At 50.2% G+C, this 22,199-nt stretch overlaps 1 long non-coding RNA gene across 1 annotated transcript; it reads left to right on the top strand.

Annotated features, from left to right (window-relative positions):
* Positions 1-1,664: 1,664 nt before the first annotated feature.
* LOC150051607 (uncharacterized) lies at positions 1,665-20,788 on the top strand. Its single transcript, XR_016538435.1, has 5 exons — positions 1,665-2,009; positions 12,271-12,383; positions 15,476-15,614; positions 20,385-20,523; positions 20,672-20,788. It is a non-coding gene; the product is annotated as an uncharacterized LOC150051607 (long non-coding RNA).
* Positions 20,789-22,199: the final 1,411 nt, after the last annotated feature.

Raw genomic sequence — 22,199 nt, 5'->3', positions numbered from 1 at the left:
ACACCTCTCACCTTCTGATGAGAGAGTATTGGCAGTCTGGAGCTGGCTGAAGTGAAGACAGGTTAGAAGAGACAAGGAGGGGATTGTTCAGCAAGACTCAAACAGGTACAGTAGGCACTGGCAGAGAGGATAAGGTGACAAGATCAAAGTTGATGTTACTGTAGACTTCTCTGAAGAGTCACCAAGGGAACCCTCTAAAGCAAGAATTATGTCCTCAACCTCAGAGAGGGCAGAGTCCCTCTGCTTTCTATACTCCATGTCCTGTGTGACAGGCTGGTGCCCTGTGAACTCTGATGGGCATCTCTCCTTCCCATGCCCTTAGCTGACAGAGGAGCTTCCAGGCCACCATTTTGCCTAGATCCACCCAAATGAGTCCTACCTGTCTCTAACCAGCAGATCCTCCCCTGGACTGAGGGTGATGCCCTCTCCACCCCACTTCTACTACAGTAATGTCTGCTTCAAAGTCCCAAGTAAACTAGGAAAGCAGGCCTGGATGGGGGTGGGTGGGTAGTCAGTGTGCTGAGGGGAGGGGGAGCCATTAGGGAGCTGAGCTGCTGCAGGACTAGGAGGATTCTAATCGATGGGCTCATGTTATATTTATCAGCCACAGTACTTAGGCGCTGCCCTGAGCAGGACTAATGGGCTCCCCATTGGAGACGCCATTACAGGAAGTGTAGGGGGAGGGGACAGGGTCCTGAGAGGAGATGGGGATCTGGCAAGGGCTACTCCTGGCAATATCCACTCACCAAGCCCTTCGATGGAGGATGCTTGTCCTGTAGGCTGCTGGGATTGGATGCAGAGTGGGCACTGTCAGGAGGAATCACCCAGAATCCTCAACAAGAAAGTTACCATAGCACCCCTCTGAGTCCCCTTCCCACAGCCTTTTCTTCTTCCTTTTCTTCTCTTGATGGAAGCAGCTCCCTTGCCACCCTTTGCTGTCTGAGTGACAGCGATGTTGGCCAATCAAGTAGCTCAGCTTTTCCAGGGGTAGAGTTGCCATGGTGACCTTTCAGTGAGGTGGGAGGGGGAGGGAGAGGGTCTAGATACTTCCTCTAGCAGCCTTAATTGTTCATTTATTTAGGGCAATTAGTCCCCAGCGACCCTCCCTTCCATGACCCCAGAACTGGCTATTCTCAGCTTGTACAACATTCCACCAAGATGGGGTGGGGCCTGGTCCAGAATGAATGGGCTGAGGGAAGCAGGGTGTGGGGAAGAAGCACTGAAGTCTGAGAATCCACATTTAGAGGCTGACCTGGTCCGACCATGGCCGGTCAGTGGCCTATGATCCTGCATCCTTCTCGCCTTCTCTTGACCCATTCAACCCCATGGTTGGACCCAGTCCTTCATACTCCCCATGTTGGTGGTCTCTGCACAGCTGTACTTCTTGTCCAATGGCACCACTGTCCTCCCTGGTTAACCCATCATGGCTAGTCCTCTCCCCACCGGCAGCTGCTCCAATAGCTGACATTCTCAGAGGGCCCCTTCCGGTCCTCACAGCTCCCATCCTGTCCCACCTGGTAACCTCACGAATCTCTCTTTTCCTCAGTCCTGCTGGCCAGACCTTAGTCCAGACTACAAAGACGGGTGGCAGAATGAGCACATTGGCAGATGGAGGAAGCAGTCCCACCCAGAGACAAATCGGTGGGGTTCCTGCACTAGCTGGAGGCAGCCAGAGAGATCCTGGCATGCTAGATGCCAAGTCTATGACACTGGCACCACAAGTGACAGCTCTAATCTGTGTCCACTGACCGCCCATGCCCAGCACGTCCCTCCTCAGCCCATCCTGAAAGCAGAGCTTCCTTCTTGATGCCTCTGGCTCTCGTTAGCTCTGCCAGGCCACAGATACTTTTTGTCTTCTGGGCCTCGCAGCCATGGAGTAGAGGAGGGGGCTTTCCCCTGTAGGGGAGGGTCTGTGGCCTTCCCTCGGAATATAACTGCCATTCTCCCTGGCTCCTAGGACCTCTTGCTCTAAAGAAGTGACAGTTGGCGTCTCTTGGCTTTCCTTTCAGGTTTGAAACCCTTTTTCTTCTTTCTTTCTTTTTGTTTTTGACAAACCATCTTAGTATCTGGAGCTCCTTGTGAGGAAGGGGTCATCCACTAAGCTAGGAACTGTTTCTCAGTCCTCATTCTGACTTTCACCTCCTCCCACACCTGCCAGCGAGTCTCCTTCCCTCTGGGATCTAGGGGGAAGCCCCTCATGGGAATGGGGCTGCCAGGGGCTTGAGGACAAGGGATTGGGGAGGCAGCTTAAGCTCAGCCTTGGTGTCTCTCTGGCTGTGGGACAAAGGGAGCCATTTGGGGGATGACCTCACCCTTTGGGCATCCTCTGCTGGACACAAGGCCATTGTTCCTGAGTCTGGATGTGGGAGGCAGAGGATGATACTAAGGGTTGGACCCTCTTTTGAACCCTCTTTAGAGATCCTGCATTCCTGCCTGCTACAGCCCAACAGGGGATGCAGGCAGGAGCAGCCAAGCCTGACTGCCCTATGGATAGCAGAAGAAAGCTCAGGAGATCTCCATTAAGGAGCCCCCCCCTGGGGTCTGATGTCAATTTTCGGACACTAAGTCCACTACTTCCAAGCTAGAGGCAGATTCCCTTTGCTACTGCTTTTCTTTTTCCCAGACTTGAGCTACTGGGGGAAGGGGAGTGTGTCTTCTCTTTCTCTTGGAAGAATAGTAGAGTTCCTTTACTATTCCTCTCCTGAACCCCAACAGTGCTGAGATCCTTCCATTGAAGTCTTGTAGAAGTCTGACTGGTAAAGTAGGTATAAATTGGAAGCCACTTGAAATCACCATCCCAGTGTGTGTGTGTGTGTGTGTGTGTGTGTGTGTGTGTGTGTGTGTGTGTGTGTATTAGTACTGGGGCTTGAATTCACTCTTTTTTTTTTTTTTTTTTTGCCAGTCCTGGGGCTTGAACTCAGGGCCTGGAAACTGTCCCTGAATTTCTTTGGCTCAAGGCTAGCACTCTACCACTTGAGTCACAGTGCTACTTCCAGCTTTTTCTGTTTATGTTGTACTGAGGAATCGAACCCAGGGCTTCATGCATGCTGGGAAAGCATTCTACCACTAAGCCACATTCCCAGCCCTTGAGCTTACTCTTGATTGACTTTTTTGCCCAAGCCTGGCACTTTACCACTTTTGGCATTTTTTGCTGGTTAATTGGAGATAAGAGTCTCATATTTGCCCAGGCTGACTTTAAACCTTTGTCCTCAGATCTCAGCCTCCTGAGTAGCTAGGATTGCAGGCATGAGCTACCAGTGTCCCAGCTCACAGCTGACTTCTTTTAAGGCCCTCCTGAGAATCTGCCGTCATTCTTGGTCCGAGAAGTTCTTGGAGGATATGGACTCCATCTTTTCATCCTGGGACCTTCCCCACCCCCAGTACCTAGCTCTAGCAGGGCCTTGCATGGGTGGGCAGCTGGGCAGGAGAGGTGAGTGAGACTGCCCTGTTTATGCTTGGTCTGATAAATAGCCCAGACCATCAAACTTGCCTTCCCTGCAACGCATGCATGCATCCAGACAGACCCTAGTCCTCCCTCTCAGAGTGGCCACCCTCTTTAAGACTGTAAGACTCCATGTGACATGGGGGAGGGGATCACCCTCCAGATGTTGTTAGAAATCTAACACGTCTACCCTACCCCTTCTTCCCCCACCTCCTTCTCCCTCTTCCCGCTCCATTTCCCTTAAATATTTACTGATTTTTTTTTATTTACATTCTTTGCCCGAGGTGCTCGGCCCCTGTCAGGTCCCATTTGCTTGGCCCCCCTGTTCTTTCCCACTAGTCACCCTCCTCATCTCTCACATCTGGAGCCAGCAATTGTGTATGGATGGCAACAAGCTTCCCCCAGACCTAAGGGGTATGAGGGGTGGTAAGGTTGGGGGCTCTCGGGACAGGGTTGGACAGGGGGTCAGGGATAGAGGGATAGTTTGTTCCAATCTGGGATCACTTTAGCCACCTCTACGTCCTGACTTGGTTTCACAGGAACTTCTGGAAGGGACTGATGAATGCCAGATGCCAGGTCACTGTGGGAGGACTGCAGAGAGAGGGAGGAGGGTGAGAGACACTGACATCCACTGGGGGAGCCAGCTCTGTTCCTGGCATGTAGAGTGGCTACTTGGAGGCTTCCAGACACTCTGGGCCTCCTTTGCCCTTGCTGAGCCAGCACGAATGGTTTTTATCTCCATTCCCAAGGTAGCAGCACTGCTTTCATTGTTTCCCCCCTCTTAGGCACTCAACTACCTACGAAGCACCTTTTGCAAGCCAGGTACTGTCCCAGGTGCTGATGGAAGCTTGCAGACAAGCTTCTTCCTATCCCGCAGAGCCTGCTTTCTCCCGGAAGGGAAGAAGTAAATGATGGCATGTGGGAGTGGATTCTAGGTTCAGCAGAGAATGGAAAGGCAGGCAAGGAGAATGGAGGAGAATGGAGAGGAGGATGCGGTAGGACTGGGCTTTGTGGAACAGTGTGTGTGTGTGTGTGTGTGCCAGTTCTGGAGTTTGAACTCAAGGTCTGAGCTTTTTTTTTTTTTAATTCTATTTTATTTTATTGTAAAGGTGATATACAGAGGGGTTACAGTTACGTAAAGAAGGTAATAAATGCATTTCTTGTTGAACAATGTTACTTCTTCCCCTCTCCCTGAGCTTTTTTGCTCAAGGCTAGTGTTCCATCACTTGAGCCATAGCTCTACTTCTGGCTTTTTGTTTTTTTAATTGGACCCTGCTTGGGCTGACTTTGAACTGGGATCTTCAGATCTTAGCTAGGATTACAAGTGAAAGTCACCAACTCCCAGACTGTAGAATAATTTTCACCAACAACATAGGGGAGGCTCTGGGGAGCAAGGCCTTGAGGCAGGAAGGGAGTGATCCTTGTATCTCAGCCTCCTGCAAAGCTAGGACTACAGGTGTGAGCCATCTGTGCCCAACTTGCCTGGACCTCTTGGCACAACAAGACAATTCCCATCTCCTTTGCTCCCTCTTCTCCACACGGGTCACACTGCCTTACTGCTTCTTGCTCTCAGCCACCCTAGGACCTTTTCCTTTCTCCCTATGACCTTGGGCTAGAACAGTTCCCCTCCCAATCAGTCTGTGGTGTCTACAAAGCTCGCCTACTTCAGGAAGTCTCCCAGGATTGCTCAGAGGAGTCAGCCTGGCTCTGTCTGGACAGTAGATTCTCTTTGCTTTCTCATTTCCTCTCCCAGGGGAAGGACATTAATGAGGGAGATGGTCCTGCAGCCACCCCCTGAGCAATTGCCACCTCCCACGAGCCTTTCTCCTGTCATCCCGAGTTTCTCAAAGACGTTTCTGTCTTCCCTTTCCTTCTACTTCCTCCTGCTCCCTACCCCATCTCCACTCTTCAGGCAGGGACTGAAGCCTCCACTTCTCTTCTCTGGGAGGGGCCTGGAAGGACCATTTCAGAGGTAAAGGGGCAGCGGACACTGGGCTCCCAGGCCCTGGGCTGCTGCTTGTGTTGTCACAAGCTCTGTTTTCAAATCGTGACTAATAGCTCAGAGGTGGAAACACCGGCTTCCAGGAGGACATGGCCTGCGGCTTCTCCGCTTGCCACTCCAGGGTCTGGGTTCCTGGCCTTTCCTCATTGGTTAAGGCCACACTGGGTGACCTCCCACACAGGTGCGTTACTCCCAAGGCTTTCTTCATTCACATAACAGCTATTTATTGAGCAGCCATTGGAGGGTAGAAACTGTGCCTAGAATCACAGAAAGTGCAAACGGACTTGGTTTCTACCCTTGTGGAACCTGCAGCTCGAGGAGGAGAAGATATCAATCAAATAGTCACATGAATGTAATCACAGGAAGAATCTTGGTCAGTGTGAAGAAAAGAAAAAAGAGGATGCTGTGGTTCTGAGAGTATGTTGGAGGATCTGGCCAGCCAGAGAAGCTGGAGGCAGGGAGGAAGATGCTTCCCCAAGCAGGAGATACCTGAGCTGAAACCTGAGGGGATGGAAGAAGAGTGAAGGTAGAAGAAACAGTATCTGCAAAGGCCCTGTGGCAGATAAAGGGACTATAGATAAGATGCTGTGAGGAGGTGAGGCCAGAGTTCAGAGAGCAAGGGGGACAAGTGGGGAGACAGGGGAATGGAGACTAATCATGCAGGCCTTCTTTGCTAGGAACAGGAGCTACAGAGCAGGGTAGGAGAGTGGAGTGGGGGGCTACGTAATGGAGAAAGATGGGGTAAAGGATGATCCCTGACTTTCTCCCCTGTAGGGAGAAAAGAACAGCTCTCCTTTCTCTTTGCCAGATGTGAAATACCAAAGACAAAAATCCTCTTGGATGACACTGGAGGCAGATAGAAGACATTCATGTCTTATTCTCCCCAGCCAGGCAATCCTCCAGCCAGACAGCTCCTGTCGAACCCAGGGAATAGAAGACATGCACCTACCGTTCCTAGAGGCTGGTTTCGATTAGATTGTGTGCTGCTGCCCACAGAGCTACAGGAACACCTCTGGTAGAGCCTGGAACATGGATGAAAGAGGAGACAGACCCCATGAGCAGGGATCTGTCCTGGAATGCAGCACAGAGGCCTGTAAACACCTCACTCAACAGTTCAAGAGCGATTAGAGCTGGCCCGGGCCCGGGACGTAGCAGGGCTGGGGACAGAGCTTCCAAGCACTTCCTTTTCTGAACCTGCAGAGGGGTTTCTTCACATACCACCACCTCCTGCAGCCATAGTGCATGAAGACAAGGAGCAGCATGCATAGGACACGAGTCCAGCAAGTGGCCAGTCACACACGCAGGGAGGAAATGCGCTGAGAAGTCTTTGTGGAAAAGAAGAAGAGGAAGAGGAGGAAGACAGAGAACAGAGAAGGAGATGAAGTAGAGGGACACACAAAGGAGGGGCCAGGCCAGGCCTGAGAGACGCACGAGTTCATGTGTAGTGAAGGTTTTGTTCAGATGAGGAAGCAGGCTCAGAGAGATAGGTGACTTATCTAAGGCCCCGTAGCAGCTGAGCCATGATGGGGTTAGACTGTATATCAAAGCTGTGCTTTCTCCACTATGGAAGGTTCTGGCTGTAGGTAAGCCCCTAGGAGGCTGGCCTCCAGGACAAGCTAGACTTGTGTGTGTGTGTGTGTGTATGTGTGTGTGTGTGTGTGTGTGTGTGTGTGTGCAGATGCCCATTGTATATGTGTAGATGCATGCATGCTGATACTAGGGATTGAACTCAAGAGCTACCCTGTGATATTTTTGCTCAAAATAGTGCTCTACTCCTTGAGCCATACGTCCAAGTCAGGCCTTTTTGGTGGTTAATTGAAAAGAGTTATCTACTCAGTCTGCCTCCAAATCTTGATCCTCAGATCTCAGTTTCCTGAGCAAACTAAGATTATCAGCACAAGACGGCACGAGGCCCCCTAGTTAGGCCTCTGGGACCCAGAAGGGGCTCCGCCATATCTCAGGACATGCTCGGATCAGCAAGTTGCCTACTGAGCTGGAGCACTCACATTCAGACCAAGTGACAGCCTAGAGAGGAGAGGTGTTGACGGGTCTCTCGTGATCCACAAGCCTCTGTCATTTCGGGCAGCCAGCACTTACTTTAGCACCTCTGGCCAGCACTGTTCTGTGAGTGCTCCCTAGACCCCACTCCTGCAAGCAGGGACTTGTCATGTCGTAACTGTCACTCCCCTCCCTAATTGGCAATACCATTTAGTTCATTGCTTCCAAAAGGGTCTCTGTGACACCAAGTCTTTGGCTTGCTTTCAAACAGGATGGAAGTGTGATGGAGAAGGTTTGGGCAAGCTAGATCCAACATGGAAATGGGGCGTCAGGCTAACCTTGTAGGACTTCTCAAAGCCTTCCTATGCCCATGTAGAACATGAACCCCAGGGGTCAGGCAGCTTCAGGAAAGAACACTTGCAAAACATTTGGTCCCTGATGGTCTCTGCTGGAGCTTCTCTTGGCATGGGTGAGTTCTGTGGGGACTGGTTACTGTGGCTGTGGCGCATTTCACAGGCAATTAAGCAGTGGGAGCATCTGGTCAGTGACTTAGAAAAGCCATTGGAGCTGAGGCATGGTGGCTCACACCTGTAATCCTAGCTACTCAGGAGGCTGAGACCTGAGGATCTCAATCTGAAGACAGATCAGGCAAGAAAATGTGTAAGACTCTGATCTCCAATGAACTACCAAAAAAAGCTGGAAGTGGCACTGTGGCTTAAATGGTAGAACACTAGCCATGAACAAAAAAAGGTCAGGGACAGTGCTTAGGCCCTGTGTTCAAGCCCCAGGACTGGCACAAGAAAGAAAGAAGGAAAGAAAGAGAGAGAAAGAGAAAGAAAAGGGGAGAGAAGAGAGAAAAAGAAAGAAAGGAAAATGAGAAAAAAAGAGAGAAAGAGATGAAAGAGAAAGAAAAGAAGGAAGGAAGGAAGAAAGGAAAAAAGGAAGGAAGGACGGAAGGGAGGGAGGGAGGAAGGCTATTGGATGGGCTGGAGGTGCCAAAACAGAGGCAAGAAGCATTCAAGAGGTGGTATGGATTGTCTAAAAAGAGTAGCAGAGCCTTCTTGACATCTAGGCCCTATGACAAACCAGGTCTCTGTCTTGATGGGCTTACCATGAAGGCATCAAGAGGGAGGCCAAGGACTTGGTACCTCACACCTGTAATCCTGGCTGCTTATGAGGCTGGGATCTAAGGATCTTGGCTCAAAACCAGTTCTACCCCCCACCTCAGGAAAAGAAACGCCAGAAGTGTAGCCATGGTTCAAGTGATAGTGTTCTAGCTTGGAGCAAAAAAGACAAAGGAGAATGTAAGAACTTGAGTTCAAGTCCCCCCACCCTTCCCCGCCCTGCACATGCAGGCACCCCTCCCCACCACACACACATACATACAGGCCAAGGACCACCCAGGACTCTTCCTCAAGATGAAGAAGCCAAGCTCTGCACTCTGAGCTGCAGCCCTGATCTGGAACTGAGAAGAGCCCTGATGACGAATTCCGCTGCCACTGTTGACTTTGGCCAGCTGCCTCTCTCACTTCTCTTTTCAGGAATCAATACATGACTTGAGCTTAGGTCAGGTGGCACCCTGCTTTTCTTTAACTCTCATTGATGGGCTTGATGGTCTCAGCATTCATCCCCCAGAGGGGTGTTAGGTCAGCCTGTCATCTTGTTGGGGCCTGTGGGTCAAGTGTGTGTGTGTGTGGGGGGGGTGGTCTTGGCACAGCCATTTTTGTGGCTATGGCTAGGTAATTTTTAGTCTGTTAAGGTGGAGAGAGAGAGAGAGAGAGAGAGAGAGAGAGAGAGAGAGAGAGAGAGAGAGAGAGAGAGAGAGAGAGAGGGAGGGAGAGAAAGGAGGGAGGGAAGGAAGGAAGGAAGGGGGGAAGGAAAAGGAAAAAGAAAAAGAAGAAAAAAAAGAGTCCTTGGGACTCTGTGGCCAATTAACCAGCAAAAAATGGAACTAGCCCGAGGCACTGAATTCACACCCCTTAACCGAAAATAAAAATAAAGAAACAAAGAAAGTGTTAGTCCTATGCATCTGGGATAGCTTAGGTCCAACCAGGTGGGCTACAGGCAGTACCAATGACATCTGCCCTCTCTCAGCTTCTGTATCTGTTCCACCCACACTGCAGCTCCAGGCCATAGGAAATGGCTCATGCAGTATCCGCTCCTTGGGCAGACCTGTAGCAAAATGAAAAGAAAAAAACAGAGAAAGTACACAGCCCTCATCCACCTCCTTCCTGAGCTGATGTGGAAGACTGCTAACTCTGCATGGATGTTAGGTCCTGGCACAGATGTGGCTGTCAGGATACCTTGGAACACACACTGATCCGGAAGTCCAGGGACCCTGGAACCGGATGCTCCGAATGGAATCTTCTCCGGGTTTCAGTTCTCTCGTGTAGACAGTGAGTCTTGTTCTCTGGCTTGCCATGATCTTGATACTTGCTTTCTCAGATATCATTTCTACCCCCACAGGATAGATTAGAACAAACCTCTTCCCCTCATCTCTCTTTTCTTTTTGGAACCAACCCAGAAGATGAGTTTGTTTTCCAACATAAAATCTGATTAAGTCACTCTTCCACAACCTTCAGTGGCTCCCACTTGGCCCAGGATAGTCCTGAGAATGGCAGAAAAGTCTGTGGTGATCCAGCTCCTATTGCAATACTGTTTTTTAGCTTGAGTTCCTCCCAATAAAAATCCCTATTTTGCTATGCATTTCTTGTATTTTGCCTGTCTGTTGTGCAACTAGATTGGCAGTTCCTTGAAGGCGGGGTGCCTGAGGATTCAGTCCTATGCATGTACAAGTAATGCTGGGTGAGCAAGGGTGAAAGGCTACAGAAGGAAGGCCCCTAAGTGTCCTCACTTGAGCTTATAAAGCTTCTCACCCTAACACTCTCTGTAATTAGTAATTAATTAACAATTCTGCTGTCAACCGTCACAATTGTAGTGGCAAACCAAAGTAATTAAGCTCAGAGGTAAGACGTCTATGGTAAATGAGCCAGACTGGCTCGCTGGAGGTGAGTAGCACTTCTTTGCCTTTCATTCCAGAGGCTGCCTACATTTCTTGGCTTGTGGCCCCTTGCTCACCTCATTCTCACCTCGGCTTCTGGCCTCACATCTCTTGGACTCTCGATGTCTTTCCCTGGCAAGGATCCCTAGTGCTTACCTTACCGCCCACCAAGATAATCTCCCTCTCTCAAGATCTTTAAGTTAACCACATATGCAAAGTCCCTTTTGCCATTTAAGGTCACATTCATAGGTTCTGGGGATTAGGAAGTGGACATTTTATTCTGCTCACTGCATCCTGAAAACAGAATGAATTCGTTTGGGAAGGAGGTAAGGTCCCTGTCTGGCCTCAGTTTCCTCATCTGTAACCAGAGGGATGAGACAATGGAATTCCAGGATTCTAGCTCTGAAGCAGCATAGAGCTAGACCATTGGAGGTCCATTTTCTTCACCCCCAATGTTGACCCTGACAATCCCTTAGCCTGCCTTCCTCTACTTCAACTGAGTCCTACTGAGACCAAGGGCTTCGGAGACATGATTTCCCTGGTTCCCCTGCCCTGCACACCAGGCAGGTCAGAGGGCTTTGCCAGGGTGATTTAAATGGAATGGAGGTACAGGGCCTCGTATGTACTCGTGGAGTGAGTGAACAGGCAAAGACAATGGGCAACTAACAGCATGGCTACTCCCTCACAAGTCATTGGGGGTAGGCCAGGAGTGGTAGAGTGCTTGCCTAGCATGCATGAAGACCCAGTTTGATTCCTCAGTACTACATACATAGAGAAAACTAGAAGCGGTGCTGTGGCTCAAGTGGTAGTGCTCTAGTCTTGAGAAAGCCCAAGGACAGTGCTCAGGCCCTCAGCTCAAGTCCCAGGACTTGCAAAAAAAAAAAAGAAAGAAAAAGAAATCACTGGGGCAAAGTATCACTTAAGTGGAGAGAAGGTATTTTCATAAAGAAACACATGGAGCGTTCTGGAGTGGAACATACATTAGCTAGAATTTCGGAAACTAGACTGGAGAATCCATCTCTGGAAGAGCCGCTGAAGGAAGAGCTGGAGGAAGCACAGGCCCTATCCTAGAGGCCCTGCTAAGGCCACAGGAGGAGCTAAGAGGGAAAACAGGTGTGTGTCAAGGCAGTGCGAGGGAGCAGGACAGAGAGATTGATGGCAGGTCTGAACAGAAAAAGGCCTAGGGGAGGTGGGAGTGTGAAAGATGTTCCTTTCCTTTGTCCAACCACCGCCCCCTACCCACCCCTCATTCTCCCCCCCCCCCACCCCCCACCACCGCAGCCCTGGTCTTCACTTCTGCTGCCTGCAGAGCCTTAGTGGGACTTCTTGCAGGACAGGCAGATGTTTCCAGATGAGGCCAGATGTTATGGAACAGGGAGAGCGCTGGGCCCAGTGGGCTTGGAGGGGATGAAGGGAGGAAGACAGGACAGGAAATGAGTGAGAAGGGAATGAGATCTCCAGCCAGGGTCTATGTGTACTGTCAACTCCTCACAGCAACTGGAGGGAGGCAGGTGGCTGGCCTATTTTATTGATGAACCCATGAAGACTTGGTGCCATCATCTCAGCATGTAAAGATTACCTCCCTCTCCCCTGTCTCCCTCCCACACTCAGCTTAGCTGCTCGGCTTCAGATGAACACACCTACCCTACACTTCTTTCATGCCCCCTCAACTCTGGTAACCTCCCCTCTTTTCCCTTGCGGCCTCTGTTCCCATCTGGCCTCCTCCTCTGGGAAGTCCAGCCAGCTCCGTTCTGCTGAGCTGTCTATCTCTGTCAGCTGAGGAAGGTATTCTACCAACCCCTCCAGCTGACTTGCTCTTCCTGTCAGATCCCCTACCTCGTCTGAAGTTGAGGACTGCTCGCTTACTGCTGGGAGCGGGGCTAACAGGCACTGCTGGGCTTGTTGAGAAGAACAAAGGGAGCGAGGGGACTTCAGATGAGGTGAGAGTCTTGGCTTTTCCCCCAGCCCGTAAAGATGGGTGTTAACAGCCACCTAGGGAGCTGGTGAGGGGCGATCAAAGGGATGGACTGAGGCAAAAGCTCCTCCCAGTTCTGGGTTGCCACTGGCACCTCCCTCTGCCCCTCCACATGGAGTATCTCACCCAGGGAGTTGCTGACTCAAATGACAGTGGTTTGTTCCAACTCCTTATTCTTCCCGGCTTGAATGCCTCCCCACACCTCCCCCTGGGCTCCATCTCCCACCTCCTCCGTGGGAAGAATGGAGATTGTGCTGGCATCAGCTGGGAGATGAGGAAGGGGAAAGGGAGGGAGGTCTGGGCTGGCCTACCTACCACAGCCTGGGCTTCTACCACCCTGCTGACAAAAACCAGGATCGTAGGCCTGCCTGGAAGTGGGGGGGGGGGGGCAGAGGAAAGGCCCAGAGAAATCCAGCAATGCCTGGCAGGAATGGTATAGAGGAGTGAGAGGTGAGGACGGCGCAGACAGTCCCCTGGTGGGCTCCCCACCTATGTGCCAGTGCCTCAGCCACTAGGAATAGTCAAGAATGATGTGTTCCACGGAAAACAGTGACCCAAAGTCACACAACCACACCTGCGGCAGCGTGAAGACAGAACTGAAACACCACATGTCCATCTACACGCATGAGCGCATGAGCAGGTTTTTGTTCCTCTTCCCCTTTTATTCTTTCTTTCTTTTATTTATTTATTTTTTTATCAGTACCAGGGCTTGACCTTAGGGATCTCGCAGCACTGGGCTTATTTCCTAAGGGCAGGTACTCTTATCACTCAGTCACATCCCTAGCTCAATTCTTTTTTTTTTTTTAATTTTTTTGCAGAGCTGAGGACCGAACTCAGGGCCTTGCACTTACCAGGCAAGGGCTCTTCCACTGAGCTAAATCCCCGGCCCCCATCCCAATTCTTTTTATTTTGCATAGCATGTACCTTTTCATTGCACCCGAACTCCCTTAGATTCTAATCTTCTAAGCATTGCTTGGCTTTAGTAACCCCTAGACCAGCCCTGGAAAAAGATGCTACAAAGATCCATTCATTCCCTGGGAGTCTCCATCCCGCAGCTTTTTCCTTGCACGTATCTGCTCTGACTTCCTCTCCAGCTGGTCCCTCATTCTCTTTAGAATGCTCCTGGGAGAGCTGTGAGTCTAGGTTGGACAGCCTATCCTATCTCCCAGATACAACTCTCCCTGCTCATTCATGCACCAGGCTGGCCGGCCAGGACCTTCACGGGCTATGGAATCACTGAACAACCAACCAATTTATAAATATCAGAGCTACAAGCGACTTTTGATGTCTTCCCTCTACCTTACTAAACAGATGAGAAAACTGAAGCCCATTGAAGAGAAGTAGCTTGTTCATAGTCTCTTGTTGTAGTTCAGAATCTATACTTTTTTCCCTTAGGGCTTGAATTCAGGACACCATCCTTAGCTTTCACAAGGCCTGTGCTCTACCATATGAGCCACAGCACTACTTCCGGCCTTTTCTGTGTATGTGGTAACCAGGAATCCAACCCAGGGCTTTGTGCATGCTAGGCAAGCACTCTACCACTAGGCCACACTTGCGGCCAAGAATCTGGACTTCTTGATTTCTCTTTTATCCATGTGGTTGGTCCAGACAAGGCACTTGTGGGTCCAGGGGTCACGTTCACTCATGCCCAGCTTCCAGGATGGCTTTTCACCGCCTCCTCCATTCCCCCCCACACCTCCGGCTTTCTAGCAAGACTCCTGTATCTGATAGCTTCATCTTGGGACAGAACCAGATGAACAGGAAGTTGTAAACTAGAAGAGAGAAGAAGGTTAGACCATCCATCAAATCTTTACTGAACGTCTCTAATGTTCCAGATCTGATCACAGAATTAGAGTTGAGCCTGTCTAGTTGAGGCCTCTGCCCAGGCCTCTCAGCAGGGGCTGGGCAGACAATGATAACTATGGAGGTATGGGGCTAGGAGGCTAAGCTAGGTACTTGCAGGAGTGCAGAAGGGGGAGCAAGCCACCCTGCAGGAGCAGGGCTAGCCAAGGTTCCCAGAGGAGATAACATTTACTGACTGTGGGGAGACAGTATAGTTTGCCAGGTGGAGATGGAGAAGAGCACTTTCTAACAAAGATGAGAGTAGGGAAAAGGCCAAGGGTACATTCTGGGCAAGATGAGTAATACCACGTGGCCGTGGCTTACTAAACATTAAAGGGGAACAGGCCAAAAACAGAGTCTGACGAGTACTCTAAGCTGGGAGAGAGAGAAGTAGTAACATTGAAACTTATGAACCTGTTTCCCCTCTGTAGATCACCCTTATAGTAACAATAAAAACATTTAAAAAAAAGAAGAAGAGGGGGGAGAAGCCGGGTATGGTGGCTCATGCCGCTAATCCTTGCTACTCAGGAGGCTGAGATCTGAGGATCGAGGTTCAAAGCTTCAAAGCCAGCCGGGGCACTAAAGATCGAGAGACTCTTATCTCCAATTAACCACCAGAAAACCAGAAGTGGCTCAAGGGACAGGATGGTAGCCTTGAGCTGAAGAGTTCAAGGACAAGGCCTGGCCCAGAGGTAGGACAGTAGCATTGAGCTGAAGAGCTCAGGGGCAGTGCCCAGGCCCAGAGTTCAAGCCCCAAGACAGCTAGAGAGAGAATAAAATAAAAGTATTCTAGGTCCACTATGAAGGCCATTTAATGTTTCATCTTGAATGCAATGGAGGGGATCTTTTTGTTGTTGTTGTTTACTACTAGGTTTTGACCTCAAGGCCTTGTGCTTGCTAGAAGTGTGCTCTACCACTGAGCCCCTCTGAGTTTTGTTTTGGTTTTGTTTGGTTTTGGTTTTGTTTTCAGTCCTGGAGCTTAAATACAGGGCCTGAGCACTGTCCTTGGGCTTTCTCAAGGCTAGCAATCTACCACTTGAGTCACAGTAGCACTTCTGGCTTTTTTCTGTGCATGTGGTACCGAGGAATGAAAACCAGGGCATGCTAGGCAAGCACTCTACTGCTAGGCCGCGCTCCCGGCCCTTCCTCTGGTTATTTTGAGACAGAGTCTTACACACTGACTATGATTATCCTATTTTATGCTTTCTGTCATAGCTGGGATGACGTGTCCACTACCAAGTCCAGCTTCTTCTACCCAGATGGAGTCTTTCAAACTTATCTGCCAAGGCTGATCTTGAACCATGATCTTCAGTTTCTGAGTAGTGAGGTGTCAATTTGGACCCACCTGTTTAAGGTAGGACTCAAAGATTTTTATTGTATCTGAGAACCTGCATTCTAGCAGTAAATATGCAGGAAGGAATCAGAAGGTAGGACCCTGAAAGCCCACTGAGAGATTGTTAAAATTGCCAAGAACCTAAGCTGCCACATCGCTGGTTTGTAGGACCCCAAGGAGAATCCATTTCATGATGATGTTGACCAGATTCCATATTCACATGTCTGCTGTGGAGAGGGATGAGGAGGAGATGGAATACCTCTGCACTGCTGACTTGGGCAGTTCTACAGAGGAGAAAGAAGTGGGCTGAGACCCCCTGGGTATAGAGCTCAACTGACCCCATTGTCTTCTTCCCTACCACTGCTTAATTTGGGCTTAGGGTCAGCCATTGTCCTATGGCTGGAGTGGATTGAAGCTTTGGGGCTTCAGCCTGCTGTGAATGACATCAGTGTAGAGACACCACTCCCCAAGGGTTCAAGGAGATATCCTGGACTTTGGTGAGGCTGATTTAGTTGGAGCTATGTCTATTAAGCCTCTTACCTCGGAAGCCCCTCTACCCTGGAGGAAAGAAGGATGAGCAGGCTGCCTCACTAAGAGGTCACCAGCCAGATGTTTTGTTGGCAGAACCAGTCTAGCAAGGTGGGAGGACCTGGGGCAGGGAGTGTCCAATGCCCTTGAGCCATGCAAATGATATGTAAATTACAGGAATGCAGCTCTGCCCACAGCAGCTTGAGTTGCAGGAGGGTCTTCTCAACGGTTCTCAGAGGGAGGGGCTCTGGAGAGGAGAAACCCTTCCAGAGAGAAGCAGCACCCTCTACCAGGGCCAGGACCCTACTTCGATGTGGGGGGTGGGTAGAGAGGGATGTAGAGGAGTGAGCCGATCGGACTAATGGGTTCATGATTCATTGCAGGCTCTTGTCTGTGCTAATTGGCTCTGCTGGCTGACTGATTCATGGCAGGGAGCGGGACTCTGGGGGGACCCCTGTGTCCCTCCCCCACCTCCCACTCAGGATGGCTGTGTGAGGCTTTTAGATCCAGGATCTGTTCCAAAGGACTGCTGCCTGCTGCCCAGCATCCATCACTGCTGACAGACTCGAGCTCTGAGTGGGGGGTGGGGATGGCAACTCAGGGCTGCCATCTGATGCATCTGACCCCACCCAGAGCCCTGGTCACTAAGGGATGTGTGTCCAAGGGCAGCTGAGGCCTAAGCTACCCAGATGGACAACCAGACAGGTATCAGTGCTGAGAGTGGGGCGGGGGGAGATGAAGTACCGAGGTGAAATGGGAAGACCCTTGGGGGCAAAGACTTAGATGCTGAGGGCTTTCCCATAGTGCTCTAGTGCTTCATCTTCAACTGCTGTCAATGCAAGAGACCTAGACTTGGTTTGAGAAATTGCTTTGACCTTTGATAAGTCATTTATCCAGTCTGAGCCTGCATGTCACAAGAGCTATAGTGAAAGAGAATCACCTCTAGGCATAGGTCCTTTGGTACTTGGGGGAACTGTCCTCTGGCATAGTCTTGTTCCAGATACTTAAGATCCCTTGTACTGTCTTTCATTCCACACAACAGTGGCCAAAGCTGTCCTGCCTGGCACAGAGATGAGTGGGGTCCTTAGGTTCCCTTAGATCAGAACTCTCATTTTCCTCTGGAGTATCTGGACACACAGATTGATTTGCAAGCTCTCCAAGGCCCCAGCATCTCCGCAGCAGCATGAGAAGCCACACCCAGTAGGCTGTAGGGGGAGAGCTAGCCAGCCTACTCTTAGCAATGGGGCAGACACAGAGCACGATGAAGACTTGGAAGAGACACATGGCTGAAGCTCAAGGAGTATTTCCTGCCAGAATCCATGAATGAACAACTGTCCTGCAGCCTCTGCTAAGGGAGGGCGGGGCTTGGGCAGCAGGGGATGAATGAATTGTAGAGTCCACAGTGAAGCCTCTTGGCTTTTCTAGCCAAGGCCCAGGTATCGCTCCTCTCTGTAACCCCTCAGCCACAGGCAGTGGTTAGCAGGGGCTGCTGACTCAAATTCTAAACCAAACCCAGGATGGGGCTCTCCTTGAAGTAGGTCACTACTACTGTGGTTCTCAGCTGGACTCTACAACAGCTGGACTCTGGTCTCCCTTCCCTGCACCACACTCTCCACACATCTAGCCACTGGCCACTTCTCTAGCCAGTCTGCCACTTGTTCTAAATCAGCCTAGCTCACTCCCATCCTGGCATTTTTTTTTCAGGGTGGTTTGTTCCTACATCAGGCCTTAGACACCTGCTGTTCTCTCTGCTAGGATGCTCTGCTAGCTCTATACCTTCTTGGCTTCATCCCTGTCTTGGCTTTCAAGGTATCAGCACAAATGTTACCTCCATGAGTCTCTATCATTCCAATCTGCTTTTTTCCCCCCTTCCCTCCCTTTCCTACCCACTTCACTGTCCGCAAATCCTTAAACCTATCTGATAAGTTCCTATATATTTGTTTTAAAATCTGTTCGCACCCAAACACAATCCTGTTTCCTGCGTCTCCCCTGTACTGGCTGCTGTTTGAGAGGCGGGGGCTAGGTATTTCCTAGCATCTTAGACTCCCCCAAAAATCATGTTTCCAGCTTTTCTTCACAAATTATTTGTTTCTGTTTGGGAAAACTTTGTGTTCTTATGCCATCGCCTATATTTGGATAGTTAGTCCTATCTCCTAGCCAATCTGTAACTCCCATCTCATCCATTATCTCCCCTAGCCTGGGACCAGAGCTGCTGTGATGTCATCATGGCTAAGGAATGATCAAGTATCTTGTGGGTCTGTGAAGCTGATGAATGGGCATCTCCAGGGGCAGGGTGAGGCCCCTTTGCCACCTACCACACCCCCTTCCTCAGGGGGGCTGCCTCAGGAAAGAGGATTCCCTCCTAGCATCTATCTATCTACTCTGCCGCCAGTGGAGTTCTCAAGCGACCTTTGTGACCCTAATCCTCTCTCAGGATTTATTTCTCTTCCTCCCATTCCACCACAGAGGAAACTGTGGGGGTCAGGGATCAGGAGAGAGGAAGCCAAGTTCATGGCCTCAGTGCTTGGATATCAACTGTGATAAGCTGAAAAACAGAGAAGTCACATTTTGAGGATCGAATCTTGGAGTCTTTATTAAAAGACCAGTGACTGCATTGGTAAACTCTTGTCTCAAAGACCAGTAGCCAACATTTACAATTTAACATTGCTAGGAAACGATGCCATTAAGGCCAAAGAAGAAAGAGAACAAAACCAATTCCATCCAATCAAGTCAGCTCCAATGGAGACATGGGGAGAGGGTGTCCTTGTCCTCAGGCTCTGACGAAGCAGAGGTCTCACTGGCCTAAAGTCATTCTCAAAATCTCAAGCCATGAAGACTGAGTTTGCCACCAGGAGACTCTGAATTCAACTCAGTTCCTAAGGACTGAAAGAAGGTGGGACGTGGTCTTGGGACCACCCCATGAATAAGGAAGGCAGTGGGATGGGGAAGGGGCAGGGCTGAGCTTTTTCTTAGGGGCAACAGAAAAGGGTTAAGAGATCCAACAGGTTGAATTCCACCCCCCCCAGCCCCTTCCACCGCCCCCCGCGTTCCACCCCACCACCAATGCACCCAGACCAAGCATATTTTCTCAGCCATCCCAAATGTGGTTTTAAATGGGAAACACAAGCCGTCAGGGTAGAAGCGTGTTTAGATGAAGAGTCCCTTCTGCCTCCCCCATCAGCCTGAGAGCTTGCTTTCTGTGAAGGCAAACATGTGATTATATTTATTTCACAGGCCTGGGAGGCCTGATTGTCACTACCCCCCCCCTCCTCCCTTTCTATTCTCCCCGCTAGGTCAGACAGATCTGGGCTCCACCCCCTGTGGTTTCTACTCCCAAGAGCTTGGGGGAGGGTGGAGAATTTCTGGGTTCAGAGTGGAGGAACATCAGGGTTCCAGCCTCAGCTTTGGGTGACTGGAGTAACAAGAGAAGTCTCTGTTTTCTCAGCGGTAAGATGGAGAGCCCAGACACCCACTTGGTTGTATAGAGGACTAATGTCATGAACAAAATAGTGTAGGCATCATGGGAGGGTAGGTGATTTGGAGATTACATGCTTCTTGTCTTCAGATCATGAAGACATGGACCTTTCCTCTTATTCAATTCTATACTACTTGCTCTGGGCAGAACCAGTTAGTATCAGTGGGCCAGCCAGGTAAGTCAGTCATCCGCCCTCCCTCCCGCATCCTTCCTTCCCGAGTTGGTGACCCAGGTGACTTTTGGTGACAACCCCAGGTCTACTCCACTAAGATCTAAAATCACAGAGACAATGCAACTGAACACATGCTTGAAAATATTTAGGCCTCTGAATTGGGTAGTCATTTGTTTCACAGCCCTAGATAACAAATGACAACCGTTCCTAATTTCTCTCACTTTCTCCCAGGCCACTACACACCTCAAAGTGAAACCACTATGACCCGCTGCCTGCCCCCAGCTTCTCCCACTTTGCTGGGGTGGCGGCCAGCCCTGTGTTACTAGTAAGCTTTTAGATGAGTGGTGCTGCCTGAGTTTCTGCATCTCAGTCACACCACAAGAAGACAGCTGGGTAACCCTTTCACCCTCCCCCTGTCTCTCTGCTCCTAGGCCAGGCTGGGGGTTACCCCACCTCACTGCATCTGTCTCAGGCTAAGTATCGCATAAGAGCCAGACTCGAGCAAGGAGTGCTTTCTGTACTGGTGAGGTTCGGACTCAGTTTTACAATGGGATTCCAATCCCCTCCCTTTTCTCTCTCTCTCTCTTTTCTTCTTTCTTTGTTTTCTTTTCCCCAGTGCTGCAGATTGAACTCAGGCTTTCATACTTGCTGGGCAACATAAAAGAGATGGAAAACTTGTCTGCCTATGGCTTGTGGCAAGGGCTTGATGACAACCTGACTTTGAAAAGCACCTTACAAATTGTCCTATGTGCAAGGTCAGTAGCTGGGAGCCTTTCCAAGTCTCCCCTTCCAGCTTCACATACTCTCATGCCCATGCTGTAGTCCATGAGTAGCCTTAGCTCTCCTGCAATACCTGCTGCCTCCTCTACCTGGAAGGACTTTCCCTTTCCTCTTTGTCGTTAGGCTCCTAATCATCCTTCTCAGGCCAGCTCAAATATCACCACCTCCAGGAAGCCCTCCTCATGGTCTCCAGGCAAAACTTTGTCTATCATCTTCACCGTGCCTATTTATGATTGCACATTATACCTCCCTCTCTCAGTTTGTGTGCGTGTAACAGGCGCTCAATAAATGTAGATTTGTTTGCTTCCCCAGCTCCATACTCCAGTCCTATTTGATAGCAGTTTTCTGTTTCTCCTTGCTTTCTCCAGCACATCCTCTTCCAAATAGATCTTCAAACAAAAAATCTTAATCAATTACCTGCCCTCTACAACAAGAGCCAAAATGAAGCGTGACTGTGGTCTGGCACTCGGCCTCCTTCCTAGGGCCTGGGTAGACAAGAAAGGCATAGGGAGGGATGGAAGGCTGCAACCCTCCCCCCCCCACTCCTCCTCTTTTTCCCCCAGGGAATTAGCTTTGGCTCCGTTATTATGGGGAGGGGGTTCAGCACTGGGTCTTCTGGCCTTTCATTTAGGTCTTGGAAGTCAGCTCGGCTGTCAGGAGGTTGGGAAGGGGCGGCTGGCTGGTGGCAGGGGGTGTCTCCACGAGTAGTTCCTAACATCTCCTTAGTTCCCTCCCTGCGCCCAGGGTGAGATCAAACATCAAAAGCACTGGCTGGTCCCTGGACTGAGAGAGCCTGACAAGGCCCTTCCAGATGTGTGCAGCTGTTTCTCCCACTCCCTATTCAGAGTTTTAGGTTTGGAGAACCCCATGTCAAGCCACTCGGTGGGCCCCCAGACCCTCAGGTTTGGGGTTGTGAAGGCTGGCCTCCTCCATGACCATGGTTCTCTATGATGCACAAACTTTTGCCTCTTCTCTCCCTTGGTGTCCCAAGGATTATGCTAAGGAGCCATTGAATGGAAATCCTCCTTGCTCTGTGTCTTCCATCCTTCCTGCAGTTAATAACCTATCTCCCGGGACTGGAGGAAGGTAAAGGAGAAAAATCTCAAGCAGAGAGGAAGGAAAGAGAGACACTCAGGATCTTTGACTGGGGAAATGTAGAGAGATAATGAAATATGTGGAGCTCAAGTTAATTTGCAAATGGGGACGCTCCACTTCCAGGCACTCGGCCGACAGAGAGGCTATCAGCCTCTCAGCCGCCCAAGTCCTCCTCTCCAAATGCTATAAGCTCCTAATAAGGATGAAACACAATTGAACGCATTACAAACTGAATTGTTTATAGAAATTCATCCAGCTGCAGACATAGACTGGGAGGACTGAGCCCGTGGGAAGACGAGAGAGCTGGAGACAGAGAGGAAGGAGAGGAATGAAAGACAGATTGGGTTGAGGGGGGGAGAAATGAGGGGAGGGACACCACAGACAGAAGGAAGGAGGAAGGTTCTGGAGTCCCGGAAGGATCAAGAAGACTCCACCACAGGCACACTGAAAATAGTCAAGAAATTCAAAGGGAGGGCTGGGGAGGTGGCTTAGTGGTAGAGTGTTTGCCTAGCATGCACAAAGTCCTGGGTTCTATTCCTTAGTACTACATACACAG

The sequence above is a fragment of the Megascapheus bottae genome, chromosome 17, assembly GCF_031878675.1.
Source record: "Megascapheus bottae isolate mThoBot1 chromosome 17, mThoBot2.hap1, whole genome shotgun sequence".
Lineage (NCBI taxonomy): Eukaryota > Metazoa > Chordata > Mammalia > Rodentia > Geomyidae > Megascapheus > Megascapheus bottae.
The sequence above is the reverse complement of the archived record's forward strand: the minus strand, read 5'-3'. Positions and strand labels throughout refer to the sequence as shown.